Raw genomic sequence first — 20,956 nt, forward strand, 5'->3', positions numbered from 1 at the left:
ATCGATCGAGGTAACCTAACAGAGATTGGCTACGTAGAAAGGGGAGACTTTGGGTTCGCCAGTAGATGTAGTTTCTGGCGGTGAGCTTGATGGTCACATGGTGGTTTGCGGTGGAGATGGTGGGTGCCGGAGGTGGCGATGGAGTGGCGATGGCCGGAGTAATGGCTCCATTGGCAGTAGGCGTCGTCATCGGAGGAAAAAAAAAAAGGATCGGAAGGGAGTTAGGTTGTTGAGAACGGAGAGGACCTAACCTAGGCTGATACCAGATGAACGTAGGATTTCCTTGATTAACTGAATTACAAATACAAACAGTACCTATATGAGAGTTAGCATAAAACTCTATTACAGATACAAACAGTACCTATATGAGAGTTAGTATAAAACTCTCCTAGCCTATAGGTACTTGACTATTGACAAAACTACTGATTCAACTAATATAAACATATAGTATAATAATATAATGTGACATGGTTAATAAGGTGGCGCATGCACGTCACATATTGTACTTTAATGAGTTTTTGTCAAGATTACATGACTAGAAAGGGGAGAGAGTTATAGTGAGAAAAAAAATAAAACATGCTGAATGTTGGGTTTTAAAAAAAGAAAAGCTTTTTTTATATGATTAGGTGGCGCATGCACGACACATATTGTACTCCTAACACGCCAATCGACACAACTTTCTCCTCCTCCTCCCTCCGTAGGCCCGCAAAAAACTCAACTTACTCCAAAATCAATTTCTTCTCTTTCCTACCCCTCTTCCCTTCATTTCAGGATCTCTCCCCTCCATCTTGGTAAAAGAAAAAAAAATCCTTAAAATTCACAAATGAGGATGCCCTAATTAGTTAAAATGAGATTAGTACCCACAACATTGTTAAATCCATACATCTCTTTTTTAGTTTTGTAGATTTCAAAGTGTACATCATACATTTACTAGCAAAAAAAATAAAAATTATTAACTTATTTTGAGGTAGTTGAGAATTGAGTTACACCCGAGATCTAAGTGAAATTTTTTAATTAATGTAAGAAACGTACATATAATACCACCCTCTGTATCTACTGCACCCAGTAAATAATAATAATAATAATAATAATAATAATAATAATAATAATAAAAGGAGAAACATGAAAGCAAATATTATAGAACATGAAGATATTACAAGGCTTGAAATCTTCCCTTCAACCAGATCTAAAGATTAAACCCACATTTAATCTCACGATCTGAGTTTTTATTACAACTTTATTCGCACAACTTATTCTAAATTAAATCATCCATCAGAGAATACTGCACGATGATGAAGCCTTAGCTTCCTCGGCGCCGGCGCCGGAGCCGGAATTGCTCTCCCCGCCGGCGCCGGTCTTAACGCCGGGCCATCCCTTGCACTGACAGTGTTGGCCGTCGGGAATCCGCTGGTAAACCGAGGGGACATGGCGTCCGCAGCCCCCCCAGGAGGTCTTGCCGCAGGTCGAACATTGAACCTCGTAACACATGATTTGTCGATCTATTCAAAGTTCTTTGGAAAATTTTGAGTTTCAGATCGGAGCTCAATTCTGCATCAAAAACCGATGAAACGAATCAGTTCTTATAGAGTGGCGTTGGGCACAAAGTTTCTGAATGGATTTGACTTTGGATTAATCGTTAACTTCGAATTATTGAAGTCTACGATGATGGGATGGAATTGGGGATGATTGCAGGGGCTGACTCGATGTTAGGATATTGTAAATGACGGGCAAGTTGGGGATTTGGGTTTTATTCCGTTCACATTTGGGTGTGTTTATATCATAATTAAAAACAAACACTTCTCCTACAAGGTTGAATCCCAACTCCAAAGGTCTCACATATGGTTTGAAAAAATATAAATCAAGCTCAACAAACAGGGTTCAAAGGGATCTGCCCACTTTAGGTATAATCCCCACGGTATCGTTGCAAGGTTCGAAACTTTGTCTCCTTTCTTAAATACTACGTACTAAATCAGTGAACTAAATCTGTACAGACTAATTAAAAGCAACACTAGTATGCGATGGTGTGGATGTATTTTTTAACTTGTATAAGTACACTTAAAGTCTACATACAACTCTAAAAGTTTATTGCTCAAAATTACAAGTTCAATTGATGATATGTAAAGTGCACTTAGGCCAGTTACACTCGTACTCATCATAGAGTGCAATTGGTAGTGTTGTGAAATGTACTCAAAATTTGAGCCAACTATCTTAAAGAAACTTTAAAATAACAATAAAGACTAACATAGAACAAGTTATCTTAAGATAAACAAAAAAGACCTAAAAAGGGTACTATGCTTGAGCTCATATCTATGCAAAGTGCACATACATGAGTCACCTCTTACAACAAGTTTACGCTCACAAAATCACATCGGAACCATTATATTCAAGTCTTAGGATGGATTTGGTCTCATAAATTTTGAGATCTGATCTCAAATTGTACAAATATCTCACAAACTTATTACAGATCACAATCTTCTCAACCTTTAGATAGTTTAAACAAAATTAAGAACTCAATTATTAGGAATCTAGTACTTGAGATAAGATATGAATAAATATACGGCTTTGTGTGTGTATATATATATATATATATATATATATATATATATATATATATATATATATATATAACTGAAGATTTTTATGTACTTCTCATACAAAGAAATAGAGACAACTCGAGAACATCCTTAAAAAAAAAAAAAAAAAAAAAAAAGAATAGTACTAAAATATTTTACCTTACTTCTCCTCTAAGTACTCAATTTGGAAGTATTTAATATAATATTACAAGTTGTTCAAAAAAGCTTTTCAATTTTTTACAAAAATTAATTAACTTATTGCCATATTGATGTAAATTTCTTGCCAAAATAATTACTTCACATGGATTATTTCAGACACTTTATTTTTGCTAGAGTTAAATATTTTTTGTACTTAATTGACTCTTAAACTTCGATAGGTTTACCACATTACGTCTTATGTTAACATATAACTTGATAGTTTTCTCTCTATTAATACTTAATTTAGTCATTGACTATAATGATTTTATCTAATTTAGTCATTGACCATAGGGATTTTTCCAATATAGTACTCAACTATAGTGATTTTTCTCGATTTATTAGTCCTTGATTCTAACAACCAAGGATTCAATTAGGTAAAATCATTAAATTAAAGTCGAAGACTATCGAAAAATGACTATGAATGCTATGCAAATATATAAAGAAATAAATTTACACATTTATTACAAGTTATATAACTTTTAGAGTAATGGTAAGCGTTTAATCTTCACATTTGGTATTAAAACATGTCACACCTTTGATGGAATATGAAGTGCACACTTATGTAATTAGAAATACAGTCCTATAAAAAAAATATAACTCCTAAAATCGTACATAGCATCCACAAATAATAATATCAGGATTCTAAATGCACAAAAATTATTAAACCACCCCTCCGTAAATATTTGTAAATAAATAATCCAACAAATCTAAAAACAAAAAATGACCATGCACGATCCCAATATCAAAAGTCAAGATTAATCATTAATTAGTTCTCATGTGGGGAGAGGTTCTCATATTATCCTCTCTCTATACATACAATATATATATATATATTGTGTGATGATCTATTCTTTAAAAAAAATTGATGCACTTTAAGCTTATAATCTATGCACCTTAAGTTGGATTAAAATAAATATGGCTTTATAGAGAAAATCTTATAAACAATATTGGTTGTGTTTTGAAACTTAAAAAAAAAAACGCACTTTAAGAAGGAAAATAACGCACCTAAAGCCTTAGGTCGGCGCACCTTAATCACACAAATCACGCATCTTAAGAAAAAAAACCACACACCTAAAGCTTTAGACCGACGTGATGCACTTAACTTTCAACAACTAGCACACCTTAAGCTCAAAATCACGCACCTTAAGAAGAAAAACCACGCACCTCATAAAGAAAAATCATGCACCTTAAGTTTGACCCATATGAAAAATGACCAAATTGCCACCGCGTTTTTTAAACGTTGATATTTGCAAGATCATTGGCTCTCCTCTCATCGCACAACCGCACCTAAGCATCTCAACCACATTTCAACCGTATTCGATATATATATATATATATATATATATATCTCACAAATTCAAAATCAACACTTACACTTTTACAAGGAAAAAAGGATCTGAATCCACTCTTGCATTTCCTCATTTGTCCAATCCATAGCCAATAAATACAATTGAGTGGACAAATACTTTTTTAGGCCATTAACATTTATATTGGAAAATGCCTCAATGTCATATATAAAAATATTATTTTCTAAAAATAAAATATTATATATAATCATTTATACAACTTCTATAAAATTATAAATATATACTTTTGTTACTTTTAAATTTTGGAAATATAATACTTTAACATAGGTATTATATAATTTTATTTGGAGTCAAAATTTCAAAAGATGCCAAGTCCAATACTAATGATGATCATATGCAAGTGTTTGACCAGTCGTCCACTCTTTATTTAGGTAGGTGTCTGACTGTTATTTTGCCTGGACTTGGAATTGTGAATGGTAATTTCAATCATCCATGTGTATATTTATACGAATTCACCCTTCATGGGTTAGAGATTATTGGGTGATAATGTGTGATGGGTTTTAAAAAATTAAATTCATAGTGAGTCGGATTGGATTAAAATTTTATGTATAAAATTCGCCTAAAATATCACCCAACACATTATGTGTGTGTATGTTTATGCGTGTGTATATATATATTAAAATAAGTATTAGTATGCAGTTATTTATAAATGTTTCTATAATTTTGTGTAACTTTTTATTATTTTTATTGTTAAACTACTAAGTTTATTTTTAAAATTAACAATTTAGTTATTATATTTAAATATTTCCTTTTTTTAACACATATTTAAATATTTCTATTATTTTATGTTTTAGTATAAATAATAAATTTTATTATTTTATTATGTATAAGTAATTTAAATATTATTTTTTTAAAAATAAAATAACAATATGATAAATGGTAGGTACCCGTAGTGGGCAACCGCACCCAGCAGGAGTGAGGTGGGTTTTGAAAAAGTCCAACTGTTGCGGGCTAGGGGTGAGACAGGGGTGGAGAAAATATAAGGTGGGTCGGATGATGGATGTAGCCCTCCCCAACCCACCCGGACAGCCCCGACCCATTGCCATTCATACTTGGAATTCATACTAGACCACTATAGTCATAATATTATTTGTCAATCCAACAAAAAAAAAATTGTGTAAAATTCAAAACCACGTCATATAGAACCGAGCCTGGGTCCATGGTATAATGATTGATAATTTACCCTAAAATTGTATATGGGCTTTAACAGTTAATGTACTGTTATAAAGTTCGTTGTTTTTCACTCTGTTTTTTCAAACTTAAATATAAGGCCTGTGGTCTGCAACAAAACCAATCATGGAACATATCTCCTTTTGAAGCTTGGTCCAAATACAACAACTATACAGGGCCTGGTTGGGCTTACTTTTATTACTATTATTATTATTATTATTATTATTGTTGTTGTTGTTGTTGTTGTTATTGTTATTTCCCCTCTATTTAATATTTATCATCATTTCTTCATTTTCTTTTCCTTCCCCTTCAAGTTTTGCCACCTAATTTATTTGATATTTTGATTATTTTTTATTTTTTATTTCTCTAATTTTTATAGAAAAAATAAAGAATTTCCCGTGTTAATAAAGACACTTAAGATTTGAACCTAAAAAATTACTAAAGAGATTAAAGTTTCTTCCACTGAAATCGATCAGATGCCGTTGTTACCCAATTTTATTTTGAACATGCATAAATATATAATAATATGCATTTCAATCCCTATGGACTCCCCCATCCTTAACCAAAGGTCAAAAATTTGATTCTTAATTTTAGATAAATCTTCAGGTCTACTATCTCACTCAATAGAGGTGCCTACAGTTTAGCGAGGAGATCAATCACTGTGTTTGACAGTAAAAATCCTGGACTTCACCAAAAAAAATCCCTATATGAAACTAATCTACATTTTAATACAATAGTGGCTTGCTTGGTAAATATAATATATTACAAATAAATATATAATCTCTCACATCAACAAAATATAAGTTTCAAAAAATGTTTATAAGATTCTGAATTTGATGTACTTTATATACCCCACATATCATTTTAAGATTTTGAGTTAAATTTTATAGTATTTAAGTTAAACTCGAATTATTCGGTGCTCAAGAAAATAAACATAAGAATCATTTTCCATTTGAAACGCATATATTCTCGTTTTACATGATCAGAAGTCCAAATAATTAGAACCATAATGTCAATTGATTTCAATTTGATGTGATCAAAGCACACATCAATGTTCAATCACGTGGAGATTAGAATCTATAAGAAGATTATATATTGTAACTAGATATATATATATATATATATATATGATAAAATTCCAAATAATTGGTTGTTGGAGCTTGGAGGGGATATCGCAAAAGCATAAAAAGAAAACCCCAAATTCCTTGGAGCTAATTGAAGTGATGAGTGTATATATTATGATCTCTGCAAGTTGGTATAAATGGTGGGAGAAGTGCTGAATAAGAATCATTAGCATATATTATCACCTAGCTAATTGGGCGGTTGACAAAAATTAATTATATCATTAACCAACTGTCTCATAATGTCATATGTTCATGTTTCATCTATTCCCAGAATATCACATATCATCATTCATATCTGATCTACAAGAATCAATTTGCAGAAAGGGAAATTCTTTTCATATATATATATATATATATATAAATTCATAGTTACACACTGATAGGCGCATCTCTATTTGTCTGTCTGTCGTGTGTCTCTCTCTCTCCATCTAGAAGGTCATGTATGTCGGCAAATGAGCGATCTGTATATCAGATGGCTCCATCCATTAAATTTCAACATGAGTACGTGATCTCCACTTTGTAATTAGATGATAGGTGGTAGGATAATATATACATAAAGAAATACAGTGCACGTAACCTAGGATCTTAGCTTTCAAAAAGAAAAAAAGAAAAAAACATATTATATTGATAGTTGAAGTATATACTCCCTCTACCTAAAAAGAATGTCCTTATATTAGTTTGGATGAAATATAAATATGCATTCTTATTATTAGTTTACTCTTTTAATTGGGATGGTGAAAACTCAATCCTTTAATTTAGTAGTAGAGAGAAACTTAAGATGTGTTTGGAAAGCAAGAAAATGAGTCATTTTTCAGAAAATGGTTTCATTTCCTCTGTTTGATTGTATTCTGGAAAACTGTTTTTGTGTATTTGATTCATTTTTCGAAAAATGAGTGGAAATGAGTAGAAATTTATAATTATATATATTTTATTATTTTATTCAAAATCAAAAATATATAAACTAATAATATATATTATTTATAAAAAACAAAACAAAACAAAACTTGCTTTGGTTTCCGTTAGAAACCGAGCCGTTCGTGGAAACTAGTCCGCTAGACTGGAGAGGGACGGCTCCTGGAGTCATTTTTCGAAAAAAATAGGTGATTTTCCGTGATCAACGAAATTCCGTTAGACCACATTTTTCGAATGTTGCCAAACACCAAAAACTTGGAAAATGATTTCCGGAAATCATTTTCCGAGTTACCAAACACATCCTTAAAGGAAAATTTGTGGTTTGAATTTCAAGTGAGCTCTCGAAACAGAGATTCCGTCCACGTGTTGTTTAGCCTATAAGAGCATCCATACCAGAAGATTATTAAGGGTTTTTAAGACTGAAATTGTCATATGGAGGAAAGAGAGTGTAAGAGAGAGAAAATAAAGTTGCTTATATTATTTGGGGTGTTTGGAACAATATTTGCGCAGCAGAAAAGTATATAACATGAATGAGTTGTGCGCATTTTGTGCACAGCAGACGCCTAGCGGGCATGTGCACTGCAAGCGCCCGCTAGGCACGTCAAACAATGTTTTTTTTTTTGTAAATCAAATTTGTTTTATTTTTTTTTCCTAGCCTTCCATTTTTTTTTCCTAATCATACTTACAAAAAAAAAAAAAAAAAATTTTTTTTTTTTTTATTTTTTTTTTTTTTTAAGTTTTTTTTTTTTTTTTTTTTTTTCCCCTTTTTTTTTTTTTTTTAAAAAATAATTAAAAAAAAAAAAAAAAAAAAAAATTTTTTTTTTTTTTATTTTTTTTTTTTTTTAAGTTTTTTTTTTTTTTTTTTTTTTTCCCCTTTTTTTTTTTTTTTTAAAAAATAATTAAAAAAAAAAAAAAAAAAAAAAATTTTTTTTTTTTTTATTTTTTTTTTTTTTTAAGTTTTTTTTTTTTTTTTTTTTTTTCCCCTTTTTTTTTTTTTTTTAAAAAATAATTAAAAAAAAAAAAAAAAAAAAAAATTTTTTTTTTTTTTATTTTTTTTTTTTTTTAAGTTTTTTTTTTTTTTTTTTTTTTTCCCCTTTTTTTTTTTTTTTTAAAAAATAATTAAAAAAAAAAAAAAAAAAAAAAATTTTTTTTTTTTTTATTTTTTTTTTTTTTTAAGTTTTTTTTTTTTTTTTTTTTTTTCCCCTTTTTTTTTTTTTTTTAAAAAATAATTAAAAAAAAAAAAAAAAAAAAAAATTTTTTTTTTTTTTATTTTTTTTTTTTTTTAAGTTTTTTTTTTTTTTTTTTTTTTTCCCCTTTTTTTTTTTTTTTTAAAAAATAATTAAAAAAAAAAAAAAAAAAAAAAACCTTCACTATTAAGGATGTTTTTTTTCTTTTTTTCTTTTCTTTTTTTTTTTTTTTGAGAAGGTTAAGGATGCTCTAATATATACACATTTACGGTATCCCCATTTATATCTTTCAACATGCAAGGCAGGTAAAAAAACAAATTTCATGTCACAATTTAAGGCACATTACTCTGTAACAAAGATATTTATTGTATCAATATGAAATTGACCTTTGTGCTTTGTTTAATTTCAATACCATGGCCCTATATATGGTGATTCCATCACATACTATATATAGTTTAATTATATGATGATACCATATATTCTTTAATATAATATGTGATATTCTAAAGGGTGATATAATTGTGGTATGATGCTCAATGAGCGGTATAGAATTTTTTTTTAAATGTGTGGGGTGTTATTTATTTAGTTTTTTTGGTGCATCAAAATGGCCAATGGGTATGTGTGATCATTTAATTTAATTATAAAAAATTATTAAAATAAATAACTTATATATGCTTAATAACCTTTTTTACTCTCTAAGGGTGTACGGTGTTTTAGTGCTCATTATAGCAATAGTTATACCATAGACCCGGGTCCACCTTGCAATTTATACACTGAATGTTCACAATCCAAATTGTAAACATTCAGTATATAAATTGTGAACATACATCCAATATGTAAATTGTGTATTTTAAACAAGTCTACAGAATAATTTGCCTATTTATGGTGTACCTGTTTCTAATTTATTTAACCTTAGCTCTAAGAATAAAAAATTAATAGCACAAAATGAATATTTTCATATTAAAACTACCCCATAATTAATATTTATTCTCTAATGTTCTAATCTATCTATAATTCTTTCAAAGTTATTTAAAATTATTTTTATATTAATTAATTTTATCATTAGTTAATTATATAAACACGGTCATAAAAGAAGGTTAATAATCAAACACAAAAAAGGAGTATGCAATAATAGATATCATATCATAGAGTAAACATGAGCTGTGGAAAAATCGCACATACTTTTGATCCCTAAATTGTTTTCGTGTTACGAATTTAGCAAATATTTTTTAACTGAAGGACAATATTTAAATTTGCAACTTAGTCAACAACTAAATGATCGAATTTACAACAACAAAAAGATAGTGACTAAGTTTACTATTATAGCATCTGTCAACCTCAACTACACAACATGTTTTCAGAATCAAAAGCTTACCGTAACGTCAAAAGTTATAGCTAGTTGTGAAGATACACCTTTATTTATATATATTTTTTTTATTTGTGTAACAATCAGTATAATGTTTCTAAGGCAAGATGTTGGACTTAGCCCTCAAGGCGTCCGCCTAACAAGAATAATTGAGGGACTAAACATGAGATTTTTAATTTCCTATTTATCGAATTAAGAAACAAAAGAAAATTGCATGTGTTTTACTTTTTGAATTATATTTAGGCCCTCTTTGGTAAATGACTATTAGCTGATTGGGTTAGATGGTATAAAAATTGATAACATTAGCTGATTGTAGAAATATGTTTGGTAAATTAGTTGTTAGCTGATAGTTGTTTGATATAATTTCAATTCTTTTCTCAAAAAAGCTAATTGAAAAAGTTGTTTTGAGTAGTTTTCTTTTTTATTTTAATTTTAGCATTTTGGAGTTACAAAAAGTTGATCAGCCAAACACTTATATTGATTTTTTAACCAAGTCAAACAGCTAATAATGGTCAAATAAGTTAGAATTAGTTGATAAACTAATTATTTTACCATACAAAGCCTTAAATTTTTATGAAATATTAGACTGAATAATTTAAGTACGTAATCAGATCATGCATAGCATTGTAGTGTGATGAAGATTTATCAAAATTAAAATGAAAATATTCCGATCCTAAAAGCTAAGCATAGTTTAAATATAATTATGCTCATCCTCACCATCCATGATTGCAATCATCATACCCTAAATAAATATATATGTTGACTTCCATGTACAAGATAACAAATTCCTTATTCCTTATATATGTTAACAAATTCCTTATTCTTAATACAAAAGCTTGCCGTTATTTAATCGTGAAGTACTATACACTTTTCTTTTTTTAATCTAAATGTTGAATAAATAAATAGTGTTGCTAATTAAATAATCACAATATATTGTTAAGTGAAAGAACTCTATTGTATGGTAATGATAAGAAAACACCTTATTATAGTTTGGTTTCATTATTAGTTAAAAAGTTATTTTGAAAATTTTATTTTATTTTATACTAATTAGTTTACTAATGTTTTTTTCTAGAGAGATGTGTGTATGCTTTTATATAATTGATTGACTTCAATGGCGAAATACATAGACTTTCTTATGCTAAAAGTTACGGTTAGTAATAAATTCGCAATTATCTTTCTTTATATTTGTGCAACATTCAACGCCATATATTGAATATCAAAAGCAACAAGATGTTGACTGAACTTGGCCTACCTTCTTGGTTTTCACCCAACATTTTGTGTGCGTGTGGGGTTTCGTCACTAGTATAAATTTCTTGTCACCAGCCATTTTTAACTTATAAGAGTTACACCTTAGTATACAATTAGTCATTTTACTCTAATAAAAATTAAGCTAAATCAAACACAGTTAAACACTGACCCATACTCAACCGAGGTCTACTCACCATCCCCTCCCAATCATATATGCTAACTCCAACATGTATAAACACACCCATAGGTTAAAAAAAAAAAAAAAACAAACTTAAGACACTTGTTACATACATATATAGCTTTCATCTAGATCAGAGGTGATTCTCATTAGTTTCAATTCAGATCAATTCCCAATTCTTGGTTTATAAAATGTATAATAATTTCCTATTGGGGGAAGGACAAGATCTATGAGAGGACCAAATATATAGAAACGCCATAATTGAAGCACGTGGCTTGATTTAGTCAAAAGCAAAGTGATGTTGGGAAAGAACAATCCCATATTGCATTGATGATGTCTCGTCCCACTCCTCCAACCTCAACACACAATACAGCCTTTAATGTGGGCATGTATGCACTCCTCTTTTCTTCCATGTCCTGCACTAAACTGCACAGTTTGGAGCAGTGCTGTTTACTGTTTGTACTTTGGGAGACTATAACTTCTCTCATCGTCCGACCATATCGCAAACATCCACCATTAACTTGTTTCAAAAAATTATTAATTGTGATCATATCATATGGCACCACACCTGCGCCAATTCCCTCCCATGCCCAATTTAGCAATATTTTAAATATATATGATTCAGATCACCTTCTATTTTTAAAGATAGAATATAATGATATGCATGGCTGCAAGGATTTTGAAAATTGAGTTATTAACTCTGGAAAGTTAACCTCAAGAATAACTATGCTACACAAGGTTAGAGTAAAACCTGCAAATGGAAATGGCTTTCATGAGATTAAACTCGAGACCTCTTATTGTGGAGAGGATTGTATCTAAGTGATAGCGTAAATGTAAACGGGTCTATGATTACGCTACGAATACGTGTGTTACGTGTGGTGAAGGATGCCGCTCGGCCGGTCAATCGGTCGCTCTACCGGTTGACGACTGAGTGGTAAGAAGCTATATCGCTCTACGGGTGACGAACAGTAACAAGGAGAGAGCAAGAGAGACGAATGAGCAAATCACAAGTGTATTAGTGTAGTACTGATGAGTCCCCCCAGTGAGGGGAATGACCCCTATATTTATACAAAGTGGATTCACTATGCACATGGTGTCTGATATGCAAGTGGAGGGCATATTTGCATGGGCTGAATAGTCACTCCGCAAAATGCGCATTGGTTTGCTCGAAGTGGTTGAGTTACTCAAGGTGAAGAAAACACGGATCCCTTGTTCCTGAAAAGTTGTCGGTCGTCACATCAAGCAATTGTTGCGCTCGTGAGCCTCCAATCCACAAGGTGTATTGCTTCCGATCATGCGGCCGGACCGGTTGGGTGACCGTCGACGGACCGGTGGGGTGATCGACGGACCGATTGGGTGACCGTTGACGGACAGGTGATTTACGGACCGACTAGTATATGTGCATGTTGCTTCCGATCATGCGGCCGGCCGGTTGGGTGACCGTCGACGGACCGGTTGGGTGACCGTTGACGGACAGGTGATTTACGGACCGACTAGTACATGTGCATATTTACCCATCACTAAGTTATTAATTACATCATAATTCGAAGTTGATTTTTAGGGCCAAGTCCAATATCCTATCATTGAAACATGAGGTTGGATACTACTTTAAGTATAATTAAAGAAATAGAGTTGTGCATTCTGTACTAGTGTACTACCTATAACTTTTGGCATACTGGTAAATACTTATCTTGTAAATTGGTGTAGTATGTGTAGTTGAGTTTGGCAAGTGCTGGGATGGGATTGTAAAGCAGTTTCACTTTCAGTAGCATTTGGCATACATAACCTCATCGGATAGAGACAAGATGAGCATGGACAAGATAGAAGCTAAGAATTCTAACAAACCCATTTTTCGGCTACAGTATTAGCTACAACGGAACACCCATCCGCAACCTGAATAAACAAAGCCAAACAATACACAATAATGTGTCATGAACGTATCCACTAAGATTTGACCATGGAGAAAGGGAACAAGTTGATTCTTCCAAAATAGGTAGTTATAGAGACAGTGCGAGAGGAGAAGGTTGTGGTGGTGGTTTCACTAGCCGGTGGCGGCGCGACGTCTGGGTTGGCAGGGTTTGCAGTCGGAGACGACAATGTTCATAAGGTTTGTAGCCATGGATCGTTTGGCCTACTATACTAGATGAGAGCAATAATTCTAGTAAGAATTTTATTTAAGAGATGTATTTATAATAATACAAAGAGTCCTAATCAGGTAAGGAATGATAAAAAATTGATTTACAATAATATGAGAAATGGAAAACGAATTATATTGTAACTAGAATACAGAGTTCAAATAGTAATAAGTGTTTGATATTTACAATCACAAATCGATCATCTAGCTAGCAATCAAAGATTCGATCTTCACATGGCTTGCAATTAGTTATTAGAAGTTAAATTTGCTTACAGTTATATGAGTGTTGTTGGGTTGCGCCTCGGAGAGCTGATCAAGTTCAGCATTCTGTTATCGGACTGTGGAGTTGACTGCTACGCAAGAAGTATAAGGAAATAAAGGTAGGCCTTCGCTATTAGTTATAATTTTTGGCGTAGTGATAATAAACACTTGATCTTACAATTGGTATCAGAGTCAGAGGTTGGCAGGTGCCGAGTTCCAAATATATGTTGTAACTCTAAAAATGTATAATTATCATAATAAAATAGATACACTGGCCATTTGGTGCTTCCCACTAATTAAAATTCCTGAAAAAAGTAATAATCATAGAGAATGTGCTTCATGAGAACAAATTTGCTTGGAAAAAAAAATCGACCAACCCCTAACTTAGATTTATTTTCCTATTTCAAAAAATCATATTCCTAATTACCAAAATTTTCTCAAGGTCAAAAACCCACCCTAATAATATCTCATTTGAATAACCAATAAAAAGGAGAAAAAAGAATTATTCAATCAAGTTGTGTTCATAATAATAAATAATGAATTCTAGTAAATTTGTCGAGAAATTTTGAAAATAAGTCATGTACTACAAAAAAAACACGAAAATAATTATAAATTTACCTATGAATTAAAACATACCGGCTAAATACCTACGGATTTTATTGATTTGCCTACACAAATTCGTAGGCAAATTAAATAGTTGCAGATTTCATTAATTTACATAATTACATACGAATTTTTCAATTAGTAAATCTGATTTTTCTGGTAGCATGATAATAACTTTTCTCACTATCTATCAAAGTGTATAAATTTGCATATTCATAATAAATTAAAATTGATGAGTTGCTACATACATACATAGCATGCATAGTGATTTGAGTAGAAATACATACAAGTAATTAACATTGATTGATTAGTGAGGTTTCCATGGGATGGGAGGCAAATATTATAGGCTAATGAGATCAAAAGAAAGCTAAGGCACCCATCCACAGCAAGAAAGAATGGGAGACAAAATCCAATAGAAGTGGGGTAAGGTAGGGTTTTGCTTTTTGGAAAGTCGGTGACATGCTGATGCTCTCACACTACTATAATGAAATCCAAGAAGATATCACAGCTAGAAGAGAGGCTTAATTTCATGTACCTCTGACTAGACCTTTCTGCTATGAGGGGAAGGGGAACTTATTCCTGCCCATCCATTCTATTCTTAGCCTTTTCTTCACATTCTACGTGTCTATTATTATCAATAGAATATCACCACTTCCCATTTCTCCTTTTCCCCCCTTCATTCAACCCCTTAATAATTCTCAATTATATTGCCCATTTCATAACCAAATGTGAATTCAATCACCCTATTCATATTACCTGTCTCTTTTTCTGGAGGAATATAATGAAAACCTCGTACATTGAGACTAATCATGTTTGTGCCGGGTATAACCTCAAGACTTCGGGTTAAACAAAAAGGGACTCAGGTCATCTGATCTAATCCACAATGATGAAACCCTAGTGAAAAAGGAGAAAATTTGGGAGGAGGAAAAAAAAAAGGAGAAAGAGAATTATTCAATCAAGTTGTGTTAGTAATAATAAATTATGAAACCCTAGTGAAAAAAAGTGAGTGATGAGCTAACGTCAAAGTTGTATCTAATTACTTCATCAATATTCATTGATTTATAACTTACATATTCAATCAAAAGTGAGTAACAAGTAAACTCAGCATACACTCATTTCCATCTCCAATATACTTATTAATTGTTCTTTCTTTTTTTTTTTGGTAGTATACTCAATCCATATTATTCATTAGGAAATTCAATTACAAGCACAATGCTATATTATCACTAATATTCTCGATGTGTCAAGATTAATTGTTTACTATCATGTTAAAAGTTATACCTAATAGCTAGCCAACGCTACATGTACCTGCCTATATCAATGTAACTTCATAGTATGTCTTGAATTTGATTTGAATCCATTCTTACCATTATGTCAAAAGGCCCGTATAACTGGTAGCGAGTGTGTTACTTTATTTCCTTACACTTACCTAGCATTGCATTTTGATAACAGAATACTGGATTTGACTCTCCAAGCCAATGCTCAACACAGAGAAATCTCCGATTCATGTGTTGGAAAAATAGCACTAAAATGGCATTTTAAGTGGCCATTTTGTGGTATAAATATATATAGGTTCTATATCCGATTTGGGTCGGGTCAAAGTGGATTCGGATTCTTCGTAGTGAGACGAAGAGATCGATATATTATACGCTCAAAATGGATAATGGGTGAATGAGAAATTGGTTCTCAAAGTAGACCCATTTGAGATGGAATTTTAAGTGAGGAAAAGCTTATTAGCTTTGTCCCACATTGGTTGGGAATGAAGATTTGCCCCACTATAAATACAAGAGCCTTTTTAAGGCTAATTGACTTGTATGGCATAGAGGCTTTCTCTCGCGCGCAGGGGGTGCAAATCAAACCCCAAAATGAGTTCGGAAAGGCTTGAACTTGTGTGCGCTGGCACCTGCGGGCACGAATGTCGTTCGAAAAAGTGGCTGGCCTTGCACGCTAAGTTATGCCAAAATTATCTCTCGTTCGAGACATCAAATGAGCTGACCTCGAGAGGTAGTTCGATGTCTCGAAGCTCAGCGGAGTCGACCTCTCGAAGGTCGTTCGCGTGCGAGTGCGATGTCGCGCGTCCAATGTCTCGCTGACCAGTGCGATGTCTCGCTGCCGGCATGATGTCTCGAAGCTTGCACTTCTCGACGTCTCGCGGCACGGCGATGTCTCGATGGTTCACAGTCTGAACCATGTCTCGCACTGCGACTCCAGTAACCTCTCGAACGTGACGTTTCACCTACTGTGTCCGTTCAGAAATGACTCTTGATATTACGGAATTAATTTGATTAATTCCAATCATTATTTTTCAGAGTTATTTCGTGAATAATGGACTTAGTAGTGGGTGTAAATGTGTGCTAATGACAGAATTAAGTATTCTGCTAGTGGGAGGGGGTTATAAATGGATTATCAATGCCATGATTAATGCTATGATCCATTTCCTCCACTATATATTCGTTGTGAGCAGCAGGTTTGGAACACACCAAGAACACACTGCAATACACTGCTTTCTCCTCAAAACTCTGCTCACATTTCCTTCTAGCCACCTGCGTTGAACCCACGTTCCTAGTTCGCCGGATCCAAGTTCGTGTGCTCGAACGATTGGATCGTAGTACGTTTTATCCTGGGAAACCTAGACCGCAACGCTCCAGCACCCCGGGAGGCGGTAAATAAGGTTTTAAGGAGAGTGGCAACACGACTCGTGCTTCCAACCACCCGAGATCGTCCGGATTTCATCCTCAACCGTAGTTCAGGTTTTCAACCTTTTGTAGGTTGTGATATTTCCTGTAATATTATTCTTCGTGGATAATTTTCTATTTGTATTTCCGTTATTTCCTTGTATTTTCGAGATCAACCTTGTAACATCATGAATTCTTAGTACGTGATGGCCTTCCTCTTCATCCGTGTGGTAGAGGCCCACCTCGTTGGCTATTAATAAGACCAATAAATCAAGGGATTTGTATAAACAAGTAGGTTTAATAAAATTAAATGAAACTAAAATAAGGGTCAAAGGGATAATGCATTGATTAGATGAATAAAGAGAAGAATAAATATAAGACAAAAAGATTAGATATGGGAACGGCCAGAAAGATTTGGACGGCCAAGGAGCTAAGGGAACAAATTAAAAGGAAATATAAATATATATATAAAAAAATTAATAAATAGGGAGAGGTGAAAAAGGCATGCAAGCAAGCAAAGAGCACAATGATTGATTCTGAGACTAATCAGAAAGAGTGGTCGGGGGTGGGAGGAAACAGGTCGGAATTGAAACCTTATCTCCAACATCTTCCCCCGCCCATCATTGCCAACTTACAACGTTCAATAATCTCCATCATCATTCACCCCTTTGGGAATCAAATATTATGCCCATGCCATGCCTGCCAAATCATTGGTGGGTCTTTTCGATCTTGTCTCCTCCCTCCAAATTCCCCCTCTCTCCCTCCTTCTATTTACCTTTTCACCACTCTTTTTCACACACATTATGGTAAAAGTGTGTTTCGCAAATAGTTGTTAATGGATTGGGTTATGGGTTTGACTAACTGATAATATTAGCTGATTGTAGAAAAATGTTTGATAAATTAGCTGTAGCTTATCACTAATTACATACAAATGGTTTTTAAGGATATAATTAATGTTTTCAAAAATTTGATCGAAAAATCAGCTTTTTGATTTAATGTAAGTTGTTACAAAAAGTTGATTATCCAAACACTCATATCTGTTGTTTAACCAAGTCAAACAAATCAAAATTGGCTCATTAGTTAACTATGTTACCAAACAGGGCCAATATGTATAGTACACAATTTTATTGAGTTGATAAGTTAACTATGTTACCAAACAGGGCCAATATGTATAGTGCACAATTTTATCGAGTTGATAAGATTACGTCCCCAAGTAGGTCAATTACTTTTTTATGGGCTCCAAATAACATGTGAACTATGTTCTCTTTGTTATGAAGTTGGTTTTGATACCAAATTGAAGTATGCGCTCCATCTCAATTAAGAGACTAAGCTGATAGTTGGATTGCACATTCATGTTTATATATTATATGCTCAACGGAGATTAATTGTACATATTTATGTTTATATATTTTAGTACTTCAGAAGTATACCTATTATTACTTATTTTAATAATCATGAAACAAGTTTAATGTGTAGCTTGGTGGTGAGGAGCTCTTTAGGCATGAGGTTGTGGATTCAAATCTTTATTTTATTTTGGCTTGAATCCTTATAACTATATTGTTTTATGTCACCTCACAAAAATATGAAATGGCAATTCTAACACCACATGGACATACTTAACAAAAAAAAAAATTAAACGGTGTTAAGTATTGTCCTTAATTGTTCTAAATCTTAAAATATAGGAATTAAATTGAACAAAATTGAGGTTCAGGAACTAAATTGAATAAAACATTACAAGGACCTGACAGGTACTTTAATTTGAGCGGTGTAATTTGAATAGCTTAAGCCGCTCTTTCTCGCTCTGATCATTGCCTCTTAATATATTCTTAATTCGTTAAATACAATATTATATTCCATTCGTTGAATTAATATCCCCATATTAAAATTCAACACACTCATATGTTGAAAAATTAGCATAAATTGACATTTAAAGTGACCATTTTGATGTATCAATTTGAAAGGGGTTCAGTTTCAATTTAGGTCCAGTCAATTAAAATTTGGATTCTCCTAGTTAAAATGATATATTCGATATATATATCATACACTTAAAAATAGATAATGGATCAATGTGAAATTAATTCTTAAAGTGAACGTACACATTCACTTGAAAAAAATAAAGTTTTGGAAGGATTTAAAGTAGCATTGTCATACATTGAAAAAGAATGTGAATTTGCACTAATATAAGTACAATTGAAAATTTTAATGAGTTTGAATTGTATAGTAATGGCCTCTCTCACGTGCACGAAGATTGCAAATCAAATCTAAAAAAAAATTCAAAAATCTTACATTAGAGCGCACCGAATGTTCATCCAAAAATTGGTAGAGAATGAACCAGCTCTAAGAAAAATCTTGTGTAGAAGTAAATCACTTTTTTTACAACACTATTGTGTTTGGTTAGAACATCAGAATCAAAATCAGAAGGAGAATCAAATACTTGGTAATTGGAATGAATTTTGGTGAAAGTAGTTTACATGTTGGGTACTAGGGTGGGATTGGAATGATTACTAATATTGATGTTTGGTTATATATGACCCTATAATTAGAATAAATATTTTAAAAGTACAAAAATTATCAATGCAATGCAGTGAGAAAGTCTATGAAGTGAAGAAAGATGAGTGAAGAAGCGATGAAATGAGGAGGGATAAGACTGAATTAATGGAATGATACATGATTTAAATTAGGTAATGAGTTTTGTAATTATAGAAATAATCAAACAATGTGTATAACTTTCATTCCCTTCCTTGTATCTAACCACATGAACCAATCACACCTTAAGTTTTTGTTTTTTTTTTTGTTGGGTCCTAGAAACCTAGACACCGACACGTACTCAAGGAAAGGAATTATTTTTCTCAAATAATATTATTACTTTTGGTGAATACTTGTCCGTTGTGCTAATATTGTAAGGAAATATTTAATTAATTAAATAATTAATCCCAATTATTTAAGACACAACCAATTTGATAATATGGACCGCGCCAATTTGTCGAAGTCCCTGTCTATCTACTTCATGCAAGGATACTTGTCAACGAAGACATGGCTAATTCATCATCATCATATGATACTAATCTTAATTAACGCTACCTAAATCAACTTTTTTCTCTCCTAATGATATCACCTCAGCTCCACTTTCCATCGTCCATCTTTACCATGATATGTTACGTGTTTACATTTTGAACACAAACTCGTAGATATTTATTGATATTTTATAATGCTCAATGGTAAAATACAAGCTATTATGAATATATTAAAAAAATGATATTATTACCGTAAAGAATTAATTTTACTTTTGGTCTCATGACTATTATTGTTAAATTTAGTTTCAAGTATTAGTTTCGTCCCATTTCGTGTGTAACTTTCTTTTTTTTCTTTTTTTTTTGGGTCACATTTGGTCCCTTCAACCAAAGCTTTGGTAGAAATCGATCAGAATTTGTCATATTTATAGTTCAAAATCAGGTATACATTTTATCCAAAAAGCACTAATTAAAATGTTTATGTTGATATACATATAGCCTAAAATTTTGTTAAATTCTGGTCATTTTCTACCGAAGGTTTGGTTAAATAAACTAAATGTGGCAAAAAAAAAATTTAAAAAAAAACAAGTTGTGTATCTAATGTGATAAAAATATGAAATTGTGGAAGTGACATAAGCCAAAAACTATAGTTAGTAGTAAATATATATTTTTTTTTTTGAATTTGGTCCATGTCCTTGTAACATGATATCAATTATTAGATCAAATGTTTACAAATACACAAAAAATTATAACCAATATTAAATGCACAATTTTATTTTCTTTATACTTGCATAACAACTATTAATTGTTCTAATAGTAAAAATGTTGACTTAGTTTCCAGGCCTCTGCCCAACACCTAATAGAGTAATATATAGTCAGGCGAGTGAAGTTAGAGATGATTCTTATTTATAAACAATGAAAGTAAAATTTTTATTTTATTTACATTTTT

Source organism: Ipomoea triloba, chromosome 8 (assembly GCF_003576645.1).
Source record: "Ipomoea triloba cultivar NCNSP0323 chromosome 8, ASM357664v1".
NCBI lineage: Eukaryota > Viridiplantae > Streptophyta > Magnoliopsida > Solanales > Convolvulaceae > Ipomoea > Ipomoea triloba.